The sequence below is a fragment of the Peromyscus maniculatus genome, chromosome 15 (assembly GCF_049852395.1).
Source record: "Peromyscus maniculatus bairdii isolate BWxNUB_F1_BW_parent chromosome 15, HU_Pman_BW_mat_3.1, whole genome shotgun sequence".
NCBI lineage: Eukaryota > Metazoa > Chordata > Mammalia > Rodentia > Cricetidae > Peromyscus > Peromyscus maniculatus.
In genome coordinates this window covers 56714117-56734606 of record NC_134866.1, presented here as the reverse complement: position 1 = coordinate 56734606, position 20490 = coordinate 56714117, and the positions used below count along the sequence as shown (strand labels likewise).

The 20490-nt window shown below is 39.4% G+C and overlaps 1 protein-coding gene and 1 pseudogene across 13 annotated transcripts in view; one reads left to right on the top strand and one right to left on the bottom strand.

Moving 5' to 3' along the window:
• The window catches only part of Mctp1 (multiple C2 and transmembrane domain containing 1), a 589465-nt gene that overhangs the window by 304762 nt on the left and 264213 nt on the right, over positions 1 to 20490 (bottom strand). The gene's annotated exons all lie outside the window — the stretch shown is intronic.
• On the top strand, positions 16210 to 17374 carry LOC102915800 (interferon-induced transmembrane protein 3 pseudogene; annotated as a pseudogene).

Below are 20490 nucleotides of genomic sequence, written 5' to 3'. Positions count from 1 at the left end.
GAACCGTTCCGAACACTCTGTCTGAGGCCAACCGAGGGCCCAGCTGCTGATCCTGCGAAACCCAACAACTTGGAGGTGTTGGTTAGATTACCCTACTAAATAACCTGCTCAGCTGAGATCCATTTGGGAGAGGATTCAGAATCATACAATCTGCAGTCTGAGGAAACAAGATCAGTTGAGGAGTTGATGAATGAGCAAAACATGACCTGAGAACACAAAAGAAGGCACTGCCCAGCCACCGAACCAGATCACCAGAATCATAAGCCTACGCTACACTGAATAGGAACAGGTAAGCCCCGATCTCTGGATCAGCAGATTAGGTCTCTAGCCCCTAGGCTCTACCTATCGGGATCCCAGGGACCAGACAGCTACCTTTCCCTGCTCCCCACCAAAAACAACAACAACAACAACAACAATAACCCCCCCAAAACAAAACAAAAACCCAAAACAAACAACAACAACAACAACAACAAAACCCAACCCCTATGAACCTAACAACCACTGAAACCAAAAGCACACCCTGCACCAACTGGGAACAACTAACAACTGCTCCCTGAGACAGAACCCACTAACACTGATTGGACTAAGCTGCTCCAGAAGAAACAGAGCCCAAGAGCACTGATTTAACCAAGAACTCCTAGTGGACCAAGACTAACAATTAGAATAAGAGAGGCACCTTCAGATACAGACACTGCCTACACAGTGCAGAGGAAGAGATGAGTAGACGCCAGTGCAAAAAATACAGGCAACAACATAAAGACCTATATGACATCATCAGGACCTAGTGATTCTATACTTGCAAGACCTGAACATACCAAGGCAGAAGAAGCAGAAGAAATCAATCCTAAAAATGACTTTAAGAAGATGATAGAGGCCCTTAAAGAGGAAATGAAAAACTCCCTTAAAGAGGAAATAAAAAATTCCCTTAAAGAGAAAAAAACAAACAAAAAATTGGAAGAAATCAAAGAAAGCCAAGAAAAAGTAATTAAACAGATGAAGGAAACAATTCAAGATTTGAAAATTGAAATTGAGACAATAAGAAAACACAAACTGAGGGAATGCTTGAAATAGAAATCCTGACTAAATGAACAGGAACTACAGAAGCAAGGATAATCAACCGAATGCAAGAGATAGAACAGATAATCTCTGACACTGAAGACACAATAGAGAAAATAGATTTGTCAGTTAAAGAAAACACTAAAGACAAAAAAGTCGTAACACAAAATGTCTAAGAAATTTGGGACATCATGAAAAGACCAAATCTAAGAACAATAGGGATAGAAGAAGGAGATGAATACCAACTCAAAGGCACAGAAAATATATTCAACAAAATCATAGAAGAAAACTTTCCTAACCTAAAGAAAGAAATACCTATGAAGATATAAGAAGCTTACAGAACACCGAATAGGCTGGATCCAAAAAAAAGTCCCCTTGCCACATAATAATCAAAACACTAAACACACAGAACAAAAAAATATTAAGAGCCACAAAGAAAAAAGACCAAGTAACATATAAAGGCAGACCCATCAGAATAACACCAGACTTCTCAGTAGAGACTATGAAAGCTAGAAGATCATGGACAAATCTCATGCAGACACTAAGAGACCACGGATGCCAACCCAGACTATTATACCCAGCAAAACTCTCAATCACCATAGATGGAGTAAACAAAATATTCCACTATAAAACCAGATTTAAACAATACCTATCTACAAATCCAGCCCTACAGAAAGCACTAGAAGGGAAAATCCAACCCAAAGAAGCTAAACACACTCATGAAAACTCAGGCAATAGATAATCCCAACAATATACCAACAAATACCAAAGAAGGAAAACACAACATGACCACAAAAAAGTAACAGGAATTAACAATTACTGGTCATTAATATCCATCAATATCAATGGTCTCAACTCACCTATAAAAAAGACACAGACTAACAGAATGGATTAAAAAAACAGGATCCATCCTTCTGCTGCAAACAAGAAACACACCTCAACTTCAAAGATAGATACTACCTCAGAGTAAAGGGCTGGGAAAAGGCTTTCCAAGCAAATGGTCCTAAGAATCAAGCTGGTATAGCTATCCTAATATCTAATAAAATAGACTTCAAACTAAAATCAATCAAAAGAGATCAGGATGGACATTATATATTTATCACAGGAAAAATCCACCAAGATGAAGCCTTAATTCTGAACATTTATGCCCCAAATACAAAGGCACCCACATTCATAAAAGAAACATTACTAAAGCTTAAATCGCACATCAAACCCAACACATTAGTAGTGGGAGATTTCAACACACCACTGTCACTAAAAGACAGATCTACCAGACTGAAACTTAACAAAGAAATAAAGGACCTAGCAGATGTCAGGACTCAAATGGACTTAATAGATATCTACAGAACATTCCATCCTAACATAAAAGAATATACCTTCTTCTTAGTACCTCATGGAAACTCCTTAAAAACTGACCACATGCTTGGTCACAAAGCAAATCTCAACAGATACAAAAAAATTGGAATAACCTCCTGTATCCTATTGGACCACCATGCCTTAAAGTTAGATTTCAACAACAACAAAAACTATAGAAAGCCTACAATTTCATGGAAACTGAATAATGCTCACCTGAAACACCATCAGGTCAAGGAAGAGATAAAGAAAGAAATTAAAATTTCCTAGAATTCAATGAAAATGAAAGTACAACATACCCAAACTTATGGGACACGATGAAAGCAGTGCTAAGAGGAAAATTCATGGCTCTAAATGCACACATAAAGAAGATGGAAAAAATCTCATACCAATGAATTAGCAGCACAACTGAAAGCTCTAGAACAAAAAGAAACAAACTCACCCAGGAGAAATGGACACCAGGAAATAATCAAACTGAGGGCTGAAATCAATGAAATAGAAAACAAGAGAACAATACAAAAAATCAATAAAACAAAGAGTTGGTTCTTTGAAAAAATCAACAAGATAGACAAACCCCTAGGCAAATTAACCAAAAGGCAAAGAGAGAGCACCAAAATTAACAAAATAAGAAATGAAAAGGGAGACATAAGAACAGACAACGAGGAAATCCAGAGAAACATCAGGTCATACTTCAAAAACCTGTACTCCACAAAACTGGAAAATCTGGAAGAAATGGACAATTTTCTGGATAGATACCACATACCAAAGTAAAATCAAGACCAGATAAACTATTTAAACAGACCAATAACCCCTAAAGAAACAGAAACAGTCATTAAAAGTCTCCCAACCAAAAAAAGCCCAGGACCAGATGGTTTCAGTGCAGAATTCTACCAGAGTTTCAAAGAAGAACTAATTCCAATACTCTTCAAATTGTTCCACACAATAGAAACAGAAGGAACGTTACCAAACTCTTTTTATGAGGCTACAATTACCCTGATACCCAAACCACACAAAGATGCAGCCAAGAAAGAGAACTACAGACTAATCTCCCTATGAACATTGACGCAAACATACTCAACAAAATATTGGCAAACCAAATCCAAGAACACATCAAAAAAATTATCTACCATGACCAAGTAGGTTTCATCCCAGGGATGCAAGGATGTTTCAACATACGAAAATCTGTCAATGTAATATACCATATAAACAAATTGAAAGAAAAAAACCACATGATCATCTCATTAGATGCTGAAAAAGCCTTTGACAAAATCCAAAACCCCTTCATGATAAAGGTCTTAGAAAGATCAGGAATACAAGGAACATTCCTAAACATAATAAAGGCAATTTACAGCAAGCCAACAGCCACCATCAAATTAAATGGAGAGAAACTCAAAGCAATGCTACTAAAATCAGGAACAAGACAAGGCTGTCCACTCTTCCCATATTCATTCAATATAGTACTTGAAGTTCTAGCTAGAGCAATAAGACAACAAAAGGAGATCAGAGGGATACAAATTGGAAAAGAAGAAGTCAAACTTTCACTATTTGCAGATGATATGATAGTATACTTCAGTGACCCCAAAAATTCTACCAGGGAACTCCTACAGCTGATAAACTCCTTCAGTAAAGTGGCAGAATACAAGATCAACTCAAAAAAATCAGTAGCCCTCCTATACACAAATGATAAAAGGACTGAGAAAGAAGTCAGAGAAATATCACCCTTTACAATAGCCACAAATAATATAAAATACCTTCAGATAACACTAACTAAACAGGTGAAGGACCTTTTTGATAAGAACTTTAAATCTCTAAAGAAAGAAATTGAAGAAGATATCAGAAAATGGAAGGATCTCCCATGCTTATGGATAGGTAGGATTAACATAGTAGAAATGGCAATCTTACCAAAAGCAATCTACAGATTCAATGCAATCCCCATCAAAATCCCAGCACAATTCTTCACAGACCTGGAAAGAAAAATACTCAACTTCATATGGAAAAACAAAAGACCCAGGATAGCTAAAAGAATCCTGTATAAGCTCTGGAGGCATCACCATCCCTGACCTTAAGCTCTATTATAGAGCTATAGTTATAAAAATAGCTTGGTACTGGTATAAAAAACCAACATACAGACCAATGGAATCGAATTGAAGACCGTGACATTAATCCACATACATAAGAACACCTGATTTTTGACAAAGAAGCCAAAACTATACAATGGAAAAAAGAAAGCATCTTCAACAAATGGTGTGGGCATAACTGGATGTCAATATGTAAAAGATTACAAATAGATCCATATCTGTCACCATGCACAAAACTCAAGTCCAAGTGGATCAAAGACCTCAACGTAAGTCCAGTTACACTAAACTTAATAGATGGGAAAGTAGGAAGTATTCTTGAACACATTGGCACTGGAGACCATTTCCTAAATAAAACACCAGCAGCACAGACACTGAGCACAACAATTAATAAATGGGACCTCTTGAAACTGAGAAGCTCTTGTAGGGCAAAAGACACAGTCAATAAGACAAAAAGACAGCCTACAGAATGGAAAAAGACCTCCACCAACCCCACATCTGACAGAGGACTGGTCTCCAAAGTATATAAAGAACTCAAGAAACTGGACATCGATATACTGAACAACCCAATTAAAAAATTGGCTAAAGAGCTAAACATAGAATTCTCAAAAGAAGAATCACAAATGGCTGAAAGACATTTAAAGAAATCTCAACATCCTTAATCATCAGAGAAATGCAAATCAAAATGACTCTGAGATACCACCTTACACCTGTTAGAATGGCTATGATCAAAAACACTAATGACAGTCAATGTTGGAAGGAGCAAGAAGCCAACATAATGAAGCGGAGGAAAGAACTGATGAGCTGATACTCAAGGAGGATAAGCATAATTTTAGGACAGTTGTGAAGTAGAAAATGTGTTTTGGTGAGTGAGACATTAAGCTACTCCTCAGAGCATATGGAGCCAGTTGACAGTTATGAATGCCAGATTGAAGAATTCTGAAGTAACCACATTAACACAAAGGAGATGATGTAAATGGAGAGCAGAAACCTACAGTCAAGGCTAAAAATACCTGCCTTACGCTAGACAGCCAAAAGTAAACAGACATACACAGGCAAACAAAATAGTCGCCTCCTAAAGCTGCTAAACGGCTTTCTCTTCATTTCTTTCTCAAGTTTAGAGTCTTAAATACAAATGAATTTTCAAAATATAAACTTAATATATAAATGAACCCTTTGTTTAATACAAAAACAAATGACCTAAAACACACTAATATTCAGTTATTAAAATACTACATTTTAATATTAAATACCATCCCGCTAACATTTCTTTCATCAAAATGAAAAGAATTTTTAATACTGATGATTAAGCCATGCATCAGTGTTCCTTTATGACTCATTTAATATGAATTCTGATGTAAATATAATATCTATGATATTTAAAGTGTTACACAAAAAGTTATGTACCATGTTACAAAACTTCTTGAAATTTTTCAGTAGTCATAGTAGTGTTCTTTGCTTTTAAGATTTCCAAATTCTTCTAGCAATGAAGTGTTAATGCAAAAATCTGGTTGCAGCCATTTCACAAAAGCTGTCATCTTAATTCAGGCACCAGAAAAGTGTGTACATGGCGAAAGCAACTGCCCACACTTAGACACTGGGCAATATATTGCTCCTTAATGACCCTTTAAGAGTTAATACATGACATTTGATTGTCTCAGTGCAGTAGCTAGGTGAGTCCAAATGATACAGTGTTACTAACTGAAACACATGGCTTAAAGTCCTAATCATCAATGGTTTAAATTTGATTTTTCCTCAAAATGAATCTATGTTTTGCTTTTGCTTTTGTTTTAACATTCACACCTGTAAGGCCTGTTTGGAAGTACAGTCAGCATATCAAAGGGTGTGCTCAGAAGACTGGCCCATTAAATGATGACAAATTTATGAATTTATGAATGCCACCAATTCTCGGGGCTTTTCTTAAAAGAAGAAATTCCTACTGAAGCCTAAGTTCTATTCTTTAATACCTTTAATCAGTTTGTGATTGTGACAAAATTAGTTCATAAGTTCTATTTTAATTTTCAAAATATGAACAGTGTCTGGCTTTTAGAAATCTCTCTGCATTGCAATAATGAAAAATGTAAAGCCTAGAAATAAAAGTGGTTTAGTAGAGATGCATGACATGGCTCTCTCTGTTGCTATGTGATGCCTTTCCCCCTCACCTTGCTTGAATGATGATGCTCTGCTCACATCTTTTCCTTCTTTAGTCATAAAGTAACCATTATCCTTTTCCTACTTTTTGAAGCCAAGTGCATGCATTGGCTCATGTCATCTTGTCTCTATCTGAAATGTGCCATCCCTTTGCTCAGGTGCGTTTGTGGATGTTATTTTTATTCAAATGGCTAACACATGTTAGGCATTGTCCTTGTCACTAAATTATGATTTTATTCTATTCTATTACTGTTTTGTTCTATATCACACTATTTGTTGACGATTTACACTTACCATTATTAACATCATTGCCATCAGAATTGTTATCAGCCATGAGCTTTGTTACATTGTTGTTTTACACAGCCCAGGTGTTCCAGGTGTGTTAGGTTCCTTTCACAATCAGCCATGTGTTGGTATTCCAGATTAGGTGCCAAGTAAATGCACACAGGAAGCCATTTGCCTCATGCTTTCCTGTCTTCCTTCTTATGTGTCTGGTGTTTTAAGTTCTCATGGCTTATATAAAACAACAAGCCCATGAGAGGCAACAGCTATAGCTTTGTAAGGTCATACAAAGTGAAAAGTAGAAGACAGTTCAGATTGACACGAGGAGAAGCATTTCAGGGCAGAATACCACTCAAAGGGGCTACAGATAATAAAATGAGTCAAAGCTTTGACCTTGAGACTTCCTTAGGCAGTAACTCAAACCACAGGTACAACCTGACTGTCTAAAGTGAACATGCAGAAACAGCTATGCTCCATCACTGGCTGTTGGTTGGAGTCAGTCAGATCCCTGGTGCCCCAACGTGAATCTTCTCCTATGACGACGATCTGCATTGCTTGGATACTTAGTGTTGGGTAAGGTTTTACACAGGGAGTTTTACATGCTTATTCCATTAACTCTGGCCTTCTGCATGCAATTTGTATTCTGATCACAAAATTGTGTAAACATTAGGAAGCACCAATATCTTACTTCCTCTCCACTGCCAGCAGAGACATGGATCCTGTCAGGGAGCACCACTGTGCACCGCGGACAAGCTCTGTAGAAGTGGGAACTTTCAAACATCCTCTGAGGCCAAGGGGGCGTTTACCTTACTGTGCCATTATAAATTTATTAAAGCAGGTTTTGTTCAAGCTATAGAAAATCTTATATTTGGGGATACCGAAAGCAGTGAAAAGTCATGTTTATTCTTGAGATAGGACACCCATTTTTTGAAGCACCTTCATGTCAGTTAATGCATTTTATGCTGGGCTGAATTATTTGTCTTCTTGAACAGCAGTGTACCATCTGAGAGTCATTTCCTTCTTGCCTAATATTCCCATTTACAAATGGCACACTTGGTTTTTATTATAACCAAAGACTGAAACCTCATGAATTAATGAATATGCTTTCCAAATACTAAAGTTTTAATGAAATGAAAAGTGCTCCTTAGCAATCTTGTTCATTTGAGTCATAAAAAATGACTTTGGGGACTGGATTTTTGTGCTTACTTTTTTTGGCGGGGTGGGGGGGTGAGGGGCAGGGGTTTCAGAAAGAAGCCCAGGCTAGCCTGGAACTTGCAGTCTTTCTACTTCAGCCCTCAATTTCTAAGATTGCAACTGTGTGCCAACTATCTGGGAGGAGACTTTTGAAAACAATTTGGATGCAGAAACCCCCTGTGCCATTTCTTTTGGTGCTCCATAGCTTGGCACAATTAAGAAAGACAGGATTTTGTTCAGGCTAATATCACAGCGTATATTTTAAGATCATTACACAGACTATTTGAAACAACTAGACGATCTGGGAGAAAGGGCAGAGTTCCCTTGTGCTCTCTCTCTAACTGCTTGCCCTCTGGGGTGTCTAAATTCAATGACAAGGACTAGGGGGTGGAGAGGAGAGATGGGGATGTTAGACAGTTAACAGCTAAGACAAGAAAAGGCTGTTTCACATTCCTAAACAAAGCTAACTCTTACTACAGCCTCCCTCTCGAGCTTACTTGCTTCTGTGTGTCAGGCTTACAGCCCCAACAGTCCAGGAGCGCTAACTGCTGTCTGCACTGCCCTGTCTATCAAGTGTCTCTGCGCTGCTTGTTCTCATGGCCAATGAGACTTAAATGGAAACCATTTAGGCTTTTCTTCCCCAGATTTTTGTTATAAAAATGTTCTTAACACTTGCTTCAGTGGACATTTTCTTAGCTCCTATCTAGCCTTCTTGCTGAAGTTGTGGGCCCTTCTAACAGGTTCACCTGACTTAATGAAGCCCACTGAAGATCTCCTCTCTTTTGACTGACTTTGGGGACATATATTACAAGCATAAAAGCCACACAGTCACAGGAGTGATATCTCACAATTCACTGATTGTCTTCTCTGAGGGCTCGGTATATGAAGACTTGGGTCATTAGGAGTCATTTTAGAATTCTGCCTGCACCATAAGTCCTAAATCCAGTTTTATTTGAGTGATTTATTACATTCTATCTCCCAGACTTCAATATAGGGTCCCCAGGTAGATGCTCAGGCCACAGATAATCACAGAATTACATTGGTTTGGCCAGGGCTCTCTCCACAGGGAATTCTCAGAACACTTCCCACCACATTTCCTTCAATTACGCGGAACTTAATAAAAATGTGCAGAGCTGTTTCTTCTTGGGGCTCTGACATCTAATACCCAATTGTAGTTCAATAGAATAGAAAGAAAAGCCTCATGCCTTTAAAATCTGCATGGTTATAGTGTATACTCTTGAGCCATAATAAATCTAAAATATTATGCCTTTACTTATAAATTTTAAAACAATTCCTATTTTTTTGTGAAAAATTAAATACTCTTCCATTTTCTGAGAACTGATAACCTATGTTAAAGCAGCAGGCCATCTGAGATGTTGTCTTTTCACTCTATTGACTTTTTGGTACATATGATTGAGTAAAAAGCAGAACCATTGACTTCTGCTGTAGTGTCTATCACTCAAAACAGCAAAGAATATTTGTGTTTAGCAATAGTATTGAATAAAAATAGTGAAGCCGAGAGCAGAAAAAGAAAGCAATCCCCATCATTGAAAATACCCTGAGTACTGATTGTCTGACCTAGCCTGTTGTTTCCTACAGGCTTGTGACCTGATAATGATCTCTTTTCAGGAATATAAAATGCACCAAAGAGCAGTTCTGAAATGGTTAACAGATAATTAGCATGTTATTTAAGGAAAATAGGAGCTTTGTGTTTTAAATGGTCAAGTGAAAAATTGGAGGCATTATCTTCAAAATCAGGAAAAGAGAAAAGACTTGCTTTTTTTCCAGTTCTCAACATCCCATTTTTATTGCCCATAAGGAAGATGGGCTGGTATGTTGGAGTCAGTAGTACAAAGACACAGTGAGGAGGCTATTGACAGCATCAATCACTTGTTAGGGCTGAAAAGATGATATGCCAAAGAGCACACAAGCAGAGAAATCCATAAAAGCAAAAGAAAATGTCAGTGCCAGAGCCCAATAGAATATAAAATAACCCTAAAAATAGTGCGAAAGAAAGACCCTTGCAGCTGTTTACCAACTTTTTGGTCAATCATATTTAGTTACCGTCATGTTAAGAAAACAGTGTTGATGGTGAGAGTCTAATAGAAGGGCTCACTTTGCACCAGACTTTCCAGCATGGTCCCCTTAATCCCTGAACGAATCTAGGAGGGGCGTGTTTTGTGATCTCCGGTTTGCAGATGGGATTTAGTTACTTGGTGACTTGTTCTTGTGTCTCTTACGACAAACCTGTGCAGTGACAGACTTGTGGGTGTCCAGTAATATGCCTGCACTCAAATTTCCCTAGACACCAAAAGCTTTCTGCATCCACTCCTGTCTTGCATGCTGCCAACTCTCTGTAGCCAGAGCTTGCTGGGTCTGTGCCTGGGCCAGGCCGCGGCAGCACAACCTTGGGAGCGGCACTTAGGTAGAAAATGGCAACTCCTGAATAGCCATGTCTTGGTTCCTCGTTGAGACAGGTTGAGGGAACTCTATGTCCAGTCTGGACCACCAGGTCCCTGCGTCTTTACTCCTCCCACGGCACCCATTTTCCTTCCTTGTCCCATCCTTACCGTGGCTTCCTGGAATTGTCTACCAAAGAGACTAAAATTCTTATGGCAGAGTTGCTTCTAGGGCTTAAAAAAATTATGTTCTTCTATGACAGTAACAAAGTATTATTAAAAACAACTGACATTTCAGAATTCTCAGTAACTCTTGAAGAAGCCATTTATTTTACTTCTATAATTATACTCACAGACTTTCTTTAATAAAGGGGATGAAGCTGTCTGTGATCATTCTTCTTTTTCCAGTTTAACTAGCAATTCTTCTCTGCTAACTTTATTCAATAAGTGGCAAGTTCTAAGTGCACAAGAAGTTTAGAAAAATCAAATGCACAACTTTGTAGTTATTGCTTCTAAGTACACTTTGCTGTAAAACTACTCAGAATTCTAAACTACTTAGCTACATTTTGGAGATGTTTATGGAGAGCAAATTGGTCATTCTTCAAGTATAAAGGGATTTTCCCTTCAATTTACAACTCTTCAGTATTGTTATACATTAACAATGCACAGGATCCATGTTTGGCAGTAATGGAGAACAGAGTGTGGCGGAGTAATAGAGAGTTATGGGCTCTGGAGACTGAGGACGCCCATTTTGTCTCAACCAGTTCCCTCTAAGGCTGAGAGCCCAGAGCTACAACTTTATTTCTAAAGGGTAATGAAGATCTAGGAACTGCTTCTCTGTCCTGAAGACACAGTTTGTGTGCATTAGGAAGATAAAGTTTCTCAATAGAGGAGACTGCCCTCTGTGTGACACTTGTCACGACACAGCAGGGGGTGCGCTTGTGGCCCCTCCCCCTGCAATGTGGATCCGATGACATCAGTACTCACCGCATCTCCAGTAGGGGAGGAGAGAGTGGGCCTGCAAAGTAGACGCGGGAAATAATAATTCTTGCTCTTTGATCTGGAAAACAAGCCCACATTTGCTTTCGGGGGAAATAAGGAAATTTAGATATTAAAATTATCAATAAAATGTTCTGCAATTGAAATTTTCATTCTATCTACAGGGATCTTTCATTTGTACAATAAGATCATGACCTATTTCTGACATGTGCTTATAACTAAGCTGTTTCCTCCACAATTCTCGCAGGAACCTCAGAGATTGTGTGTTTCACAGGGAATGCCAAAGCCGAGCGAATGAGGGTTGGCCCCTGGCTACATAAGAATGGTCAAGATTCCTTTCGTGTTATTATTTTCTCCTTCCCCTTTAAAAGCATGCAACCTAGGATGGAGAACTAGCTCAGTGACTAAGAATTCTAGCTCTTGCACAGGACCTGAGTTCTGTGCCCATCCAAACAAACAGATATACATGTAGATGTAGAATTTAAAAACAGTGAACCACCAGTCTTTAAAGGCATGTCAAATGGAACTCTTGAGTTCAGAACTTTTACTCCAGTCTAGTGGACATCTGAACAGACTCATGTTCTATGGTGTGCCTTCATTTGATCTTAGGCCTTGGGAGTGAATCAGTCAGAGGAATAGTTAGTTCGGTATTTGGGGGCAGGCAGCCTCACTGTGCACATTTACAGAGAATTCGAGACCCGAGGAATTCTGTGGTTGTGCTTCACTGCCTTACTGAAGAGTGAGCCATTCTGGGACAGCAGTCCTCAGGGAGCAGGTGATCCCTCACTGGTTTTTGTCTAGGACATTTTCCACCTGTGCTTTATTTCCATAGTTTCAATTACTGGTGAAAATTATACATGGCAATCGGCACAGTGGCTTTCTGCTTGTGTGTATGTGGCTGCAAATAGTTACTTACCATGTGGTGTTTATGTGTGTATGGGGTTCATGGGAGATCTTTTTTATAAATGACTTTAAAATACATCAGAATCAGCCAAAGAGTTTTTAAAATACAAACGAATGGGCTTTCTTTTGAGTTGTGTGATCCCGCGGGTCAAGGGTAAGATCATAAAGTTTGCAAAGTTCCAAAGTGATTCTGATGCTGCAGCTGCACTGAAAATCATTGCTGTTTGGGGACAACTTTCCTCAGAGAGCTCCAAATGTAGGATGAGAATGCATTTTATAAAAACATCTAATTAGATGAGTAAAATACACTTTAAAAATCAAGGAAGATTGAATGTGATTCTTCATTCTACAAGAACCAAAAGAGAAAGGGATTCTCTCCCTAGGTCAGCTCAGGGAGATTTTATAGATGGTTTTATAAGACAAGAAGCAATTAAGCAAGATGATTTGTGCCCAGACTGAGAATGGTCCCTAAACTACGCTAAGACAGCTGTCCCTAAACTATCCTGAGAGAGCTGTCCCTAAAGTACACTAAGAGAACTATCTCTAAACTATTCTGAGAGAGCTGTCCCTAAACTACACTGAGAGAGCTGTCCCTAAACTACACTAAGAGAGCTGTCCCTAAACTATCCTGAGAGAGCTGTCCCTAAACTATCCTGAGAGAGCTGTCCCTAAACTACACTAAGAGAGCTGTCCCTAAACTATCCTGAGAGAGCTGTCCCGAAACTATGCTGAGAAGACTTTCTTCTTGACAAAGTTATCTTCATGCAACTACAGAGAGAACTGACAAAGTTGTATACTCCCTCAATGGAAGAGAGCTCTCATGATTTGACTGGTCCTGAGATTAATAGACTCATATAAATTTAGAATAGACAGCTATGTGCATGTGCATACACACACACACACACACACACACACACACACACACACACACACACAGAGTGCTTTAGAAGGGAATAGCAACATTTAATTAATTAGTATCTAGGTTACTAAGATATGGTGAAGAACAAAAGATATAATCTGTCCTTGAGAAACCCTTCTGTCTTAAGACTACAGATCCAGATTCTAAGGCATTATTACAAAAGGTCAATTACAATTAATTATGAAATATCTTTAGGTCCATTTAAGCATTCTAAATATTTCTGATTAATCCTAATAATAAAAATATTTGAATAATCTAAATTATTTAGTTAAACTGGCTTAAAATCTAAATGTTTTCTCTTTGGTTACATCTGATGTAACAGTTTATGTAAATTAGATTTTTTTGATGGGAAATCTAATTTGTGGTGAGTAGAGAAAGCCCTGAATGAGTGTATCAGAAGCAAATGAAATCCCAAGTAAACATGTTATTGACATGGCCATGGCCATGTCAAGGACCCCATGCCTTTTAGAGAGTGGCAATTTAGAATAAGGAGTTATGCACAGACAGACAGACAGACAGACACACACACACACACACACACACATACATACATACACACACACACACACACACACAGAAAGAGAGATTATAATATTCAAGTTCTAAAGGTAAAAATCAATGCAGTAAAGCTGTCTTATATTTTTAAAAACTCCTTTGCATTTCATCTAAAATGAATTGTTTATCATTATTTCCTTGACAGGTGTTGATAGAAATTCCCAACACCACCCTAAGTTTGGGCATACCCGGCAGGACACTTAGTCATTTTCGCCTAGTCATTTCCAGGTCAAACATCCGACGTGACCCATGACCCCGTGGCCACATGGTTGCATAAAGCACACAGTGCAACCATGTAATCTATGCGCATGTGTGGAATAGCCATGTGGGCCTGTGTGCGCAGGCGCGGCTCTGCCTTTATAATCTGGCGCCAAGTTCCCCAGGCCCCCCTTCACACATGTCTTTCCACAGGCCTGTTCACATCTATCCCTCTCTCCTCACCTTAATAAAACTCTTGTTAGTGGATTCTGTCGTGTTTTGTGACTTTTCCTCGCAGGGTAAGAGCACTGCTAAAAACCAACAGGTGTCCCAGCTCTTACGGGGCTTTCTGTAGTTATTACACAGACAAGGCTGATGGCCTCTCTTTTCCTTGCGTTTGTGCTGAAAATTTAGTGGATTTTGTCTTTACCCTAGGTCTGCCCATAAAATTGAAGTAATAAAACAGGAAGGCATTTTTATATACAGACCAACCTTGTAGCTTCTTGGAGAGATGCCATAGACACCACAGGTTCACTTTACAAACCCTGGGATTTCTTCCAGTGCCATGTAAGATGGGGAAACTGATTAGACATGATTTAGATATGTTCCCAGTTTTCTGTATTTTTTCAACATTCACCATAGTGTGGGGGAACCCTGTCCTCTTTCTCAAAGATAGCATGACATTTGGTCCACTCTGTTCTCCTGGGAAACTGATTAGGCAATATGTCAACGATACTGCTTAGTGATATATGGTAAAAATGAAGGTGCACAGAGTCCCATGTGCTAGGAAGCTGCTATCTTTGGGATTCCCTGAGTTAATGGTTATTGTGCCTGGGTGTGTCTCTGGACATTGTCTCCGATGCTGTGAGAGATGAATCCCTAGAGTGACTTCTGTGCCAGCTCTGTGCAGATTTTGCCATCTTGCCCTGTTGAAACACTCGATCCCGAAAGGAAGTTCTTTAGGCAGGAAGGTAACAACTCAAAAGAGCCTCAGAAGTCCCTGAAGCTGACCAGATTCAGTAGCCACCCCTCCCCCAAGGAAGCAATACCTTGAGCTTGGTCACTCTCAGACAAGCCGAGCTGCAAAGACTCCAGACTACAGCTTCTGCCTGAAGAAGCAGAGACCAGCCACGCTGCCTGGAAGAGCTTTAGACTAAATGAGGCACCTGGAAAGGACACTCTCCAACCTGTTGAGCTGCCTGCAAGCTGTGCAGTGTGCTCCTGGTTCCCAGGTCTGTGAGCTGTCTGGGGTAGGCTTTGGTGATGTGGCTGTCTTTGAGTCATTTCTGGTCCTATAAGTGACCCCTCACTCATATTTCTTTATGTAACCTCAAGAGAACTCACTGGTTCCCCAAACTGGACCTTAGTGGTATCCATCCTTTGTCTGTCATGAGCTTCTTATCTTGGGTGAGTAGACATGTATGTTACATCTCCCCAGGATCAACTTTGTCACACAGTACTTATGTAACCTAAAGATACAAAGTAAATAACTCACAGATGGGTGGGTGGCTGATTCCAGCCCTGAACATGGGCTGTCTGTGGTTTTCCTGCTGGTGAACTGATGTCAAGTGTAACCCTCCCTGGACAGGCTTATAAGACTGATGAACAACCACGAAAAACTGCTTTATGGGATGTGAACGAAATCAAAGGCAACGAAAGGTCCAGTTTCCTCTGACGGTGTTGTATCAGGTAACATGTTGGTCTTTGGGACACTGCACACCCCGCTGGAAGATGAAGGGGTCACAGACACTGCAGGGGTCACGGGAACGCTTTGAGCCTCTGTCAGGGTCTCCACTGTCCACAGCACATTGTCTCCCTCTGGGCAATCACCACCTAATTTACAGGCATTCACTTGTATGTTGCTCTCCTCCGTTCCGATGTCAGCAATACAGTAACTGGGGGGTCAGTCTGCCATCCACAGCAGTGTGTGTCTCACTGTTCTTAAAGACTCCACTGTTGGATGCAGGACAGGGATTGAGTTCTCAATGGGCACAGTCCCAGATCTGCATGGAAAGGACTGCTGAGGAAGCAAGGATGTAATTCACAGGTACACTTTCTAAATGTAATCTGCAACTTGAGCAAATGTGCTCAAGAGCAAATGACTTTATGAAAGTCAACTGCTGACATGAGACCAGCGAAAAAGAAGCAAGACCGTGCCTGTGAAGAGACATCAAATTCAAGTGGGTTTCAAATACTGTAGGTATGACTATCGTTTATTTAAAAGCACATGATAAAGCCTGTGTGTTTCTTTTGTCTCTCTTCTTTGCCCTGATTTTCAGTTAAATTAGTACCAACTAGAATCAATGCCTTCTTTTAAAATACTCTTAGTCAATAGACCTAAAATATTACTTAGGTTTGGCTGCATCATACATCTATATCAAAAGTGTAAATTCATTCTTTTTTTTTTTTTTTTTTTTTTTTTTTTTTTTTTTTTTGGTTTTTCGAGACAGGGTTTCTCTGTGTAGCTTTGCGCCTTTCCTGGAGCTCACTTGGTAGCCCAGGCTGGCCTCGAACTCACAGAGATCCGCCTGGCTCTGCCTCCCGAGTGCTGGGATTAAAGGCGTGCGCCACCAACGCCCGGCCGTAAATTCATTCTTATTTGAGATACTGTGTCAACTGACCTTCAAATTTTATGGGAAGAATGCTTTATGTACACTTTATATCACCCAATTTCAGGCAATAGAGAGATAATTCCTGACAGCATTTCTTCACAGACAAAATACGCCAAAATCTTTATGTTTCCGCCAAGAAGAAACACCTCTTAAGATGGAAAGCTACGAATACAAGCTACTATACAAATTTAATGACAATGTCTCTGCTAGGTAGAATTCCATGATGCTCTTTTAAAGTGAAGTAAGCTTTAAAACCAGCCTTTCTTAACAACAGCTATGTGGTCTGGTCCCTCTTCAACACACTCTTCTTGAACTTCTGCTGCCTGGGTTTCATTGCCTATGCCTACTCTGTGAAGTCTAGGGACAGAAAGATGGTGGGTGACATGACTGGAGCCCAGGCCTACACCTCCACTGCCAAGTGCCTCAACATCAGCGCCCTGGTCCTCAGCATCCTCAAGGTTGTTATTACCATCGTGGCTGTCCTCTGCATTTTTTTCTCTGCTAGTCGTCTTTACACTTAACAGAGGATTCTGGCCTTTGGTCCTGACATTTACTCCACCATCCATAACTACCTTCCTCCTGGCCCTCTACCCCTCGTTATATACAGATGTAACCCTCACACACATGTCCATAGTGGGTTCAATAAAGTGCACATGGTAACCACACAAAAAAATTAAATTATACTTATTCAAAATTAATGTATAATCAAATATTGTTTCACAAATATATTATGGGCAAAGGCTATGTAGTTGAATGGAGGATATATGATATATATTGATTACTTATAACATACATAACACACTGTCAAATACTTCACATGGCACTCTCCCTTAGTCTTTTCACAATTCATGGAAATGTCGGTATTTGCAGAATTTTAATAAAATTTGGCATAAAAATTGGTCCTCCCTTTTACTTTGTTATAATTAAGAAAGCAAGTTCGAAATCACAGCAAAGGAAGAAAGAACGCTTTTGAAAGTAACTATTTAGTCAGGTAGTTAGACTGCATTTCATAGAATGGAAATAGACCCAGGCTCTTCAGGGAGCTGGTGAAACATCTGCTCTATAGCCGAAGGAATCCCAGACAGACTTACATTTGGCAAAGATCTCACCTCCTGGTAGACCCTAAAGAAAGGAATTTATTCCATACATAGTGCTGTAAAAGAGGCTGTAAAAGGGTCCTTTCTATGGTTCAGATTAAACAATGCTGAGACCAGTGCAAAATATTCTTGGGACAACAGGGCAAACATCAAGTCACTTATTAAATTCTCATGGTTTAGTAATTATATGGCCAGTTTTACTAAAATGCAACCAAGGGGTCTTTATGTACACTGAGTAGTATGTTTTCTATCTATAAAAAGTAAAGCATTAAAAAAGAATAGACTGCATCTCTACTAGTTAACAGTGACTATTATGGATAAACAGCTAACAAAGCAGCTTGATGTAGGGTCACCCTGGCTCTCTGTTTCAGACCCAGGTGTTGGTTCACAGTCACTGTATGTGGTAGTTCCCAGGATTGTGGATGAGGCACAAACCATGGTGGGGGAGCAGGCAGGAGAGCAAAGTGTCTAATACCTCAAAATCAGCAGGAGCAGAAAGTAAGAAATGTGCCCAGGACAATTGATAGCACATGTTATAACATGCCACAGTAACCAAGATCCTCCAACTCTGAGAGTTTCTACTACTTCCCAGGGCATCAAGTTGTGATCCCATCAGATTATCCATTGACTAAGTCACAGTTCTTACAACCCAATCACATGGCAAAAGCTCCCCTTTGAACATTACACTGGGGTTCCAAGGATTGAACACAAGGCACCCAAGTTGGGTGTGGTAACACCGGCCTATATCCCCAGCAATCAGGAAGGTAAAGGAAGATTTTTGAGTTCAAGGCCAGCCTGTCTCAAACAACAACTTCCAAACAAACAAAACCTTCCAGTAAATAACAAAAAACCACATGTGAGATTACATACCCAAACCACAGCTGTATATACTAATCATAATAATATGCATTTTCATATACATATCATTTGCATGTATGAGTATGTGTCTGTTTTTGTATGCACATACAATTATATATGAGGTTTAAGAACACAGACTGAAATCCTGTCATTTGCAGCGACATAAAGGGACTGAAGGTCATTGTGTTGGTAACTTGTGAATACCACCAAGTCAGTCTTGAAAAGAAATGAATGGAATGCAGTTGTGGTCACCGAACACTGAGTAGGCCAAGGACAGGAGGAACAAGAACCAAAGGAACTGGAAACAGAATGGAGGAAACACCCCTGACGCCTATTACTAGTTAAAACAACCCATGATTCAGTTCAAAATGACAAAAATATTAAATTCCCAACACAGAAGGTGATTATTGAAAGAGGTAGAAATTATTATCTTGACTTATTACACATTGTATAAGTGAATTGATAACCATGATTACTGCATAAAAAGTTCAAGTAAAATATTTAAAAGGACAAGGCCATTCTGAAAATTTTCTCAGTGGTAGGACCTTGGTTAAAGGAACATCAACATGTATGTAGATGATCATGTCTCTAACAGATAAGCTACACTTATATCTCATTCTCACCACCTGAAAGAAACTTGTAAACAAAGTTGACTAGCAACACATATAATTCATTATCTTGCCCAAAACACAGCGTGGCATGTCTTTTCTTCATCAGCACAGCTCATCAAAAGCTGAGTTCTAAGGATACCAGGGGAGTGCACTCAGAGAAAACCCACTCCTGCCGCATAGCTGCATATTGCTTGGGGAATAAGAATATACACAATGCTTTATCCCCTTTGGTATTAGTGGTTAAACTCCAAATGTCATGCCTGTAAAGCACATGCTTTTCCACTTAGCTGTATCCCCAACCCTATGATGCTTAATTTTCTGATGAATTTTAGTGAGATTAAGATCTGTTTTAGAAAACATTAGTAAATGTTCATTACATCTAAAATTTGCTTGGATAGTGAAATGGAGTACTGTTAGTAATGATTCCAGTCAATAGTTACAAAACACAACTTCTCCAGGTGAGATGCAGCCATCCTGACATGAGGACAGTTCCCAAACTTCAAAACCAAGCAGGAGTCTGGAGACCAAAGTGTGAACGCATGTGCTGTGGCAGTGGTGCCCTTACAGCCAGGCCTCTTGGGAGTCAAAGAAACTTAGTAAGTTCCAAGCTTCCTGCTTCATGCCTGATGTCCACTAGGGATAGACCCATGCCTTACCCACTCTCTCTTTAAGAGGTTTCATCGATACTTTCTGGTGTTAAAACTGTTGACTGGCCATCTAACTTGAAAAAGGACTTGTTTATAATTACAGTGCAGAATGTTTTAGTCTTATTTCATTGAATTTATTTTCTGGGAAAAGAGAGGTCTCAACTCTTCTTATATCTGGCAGTGTTGGATCTGGTGCAAGTTCTCAATTAGTGATTAAAAATGAAGGTTAATGGGTGGTTAACTCCCACATCCATATCCATATATCAGGTTTCTATTGTTCTTACTCCATCCTGAGAACAAGGCTTTCAGTATGCTTGGAAGCTTTCTTTAGCACAGGCCTAAAGTCAGGGCAGACTCTAGCAGCTGAAGGTGCCCAGATGGAGAACTATAGACCGGCCAAAAATGCAGGAATTTATAATAATGTTACAAATAAACAAACAACTTTATTTTTTGTTTATTTAAATTTATTCCTAGTGTACAATGAAAAGAAATACCTTGTAATACAGTGGTTCTCAGCCTTCCTAATGCTGTGACACTAATACAGTTCCTCATGTTGTGATGACCTCCAGCCACGCAATTAT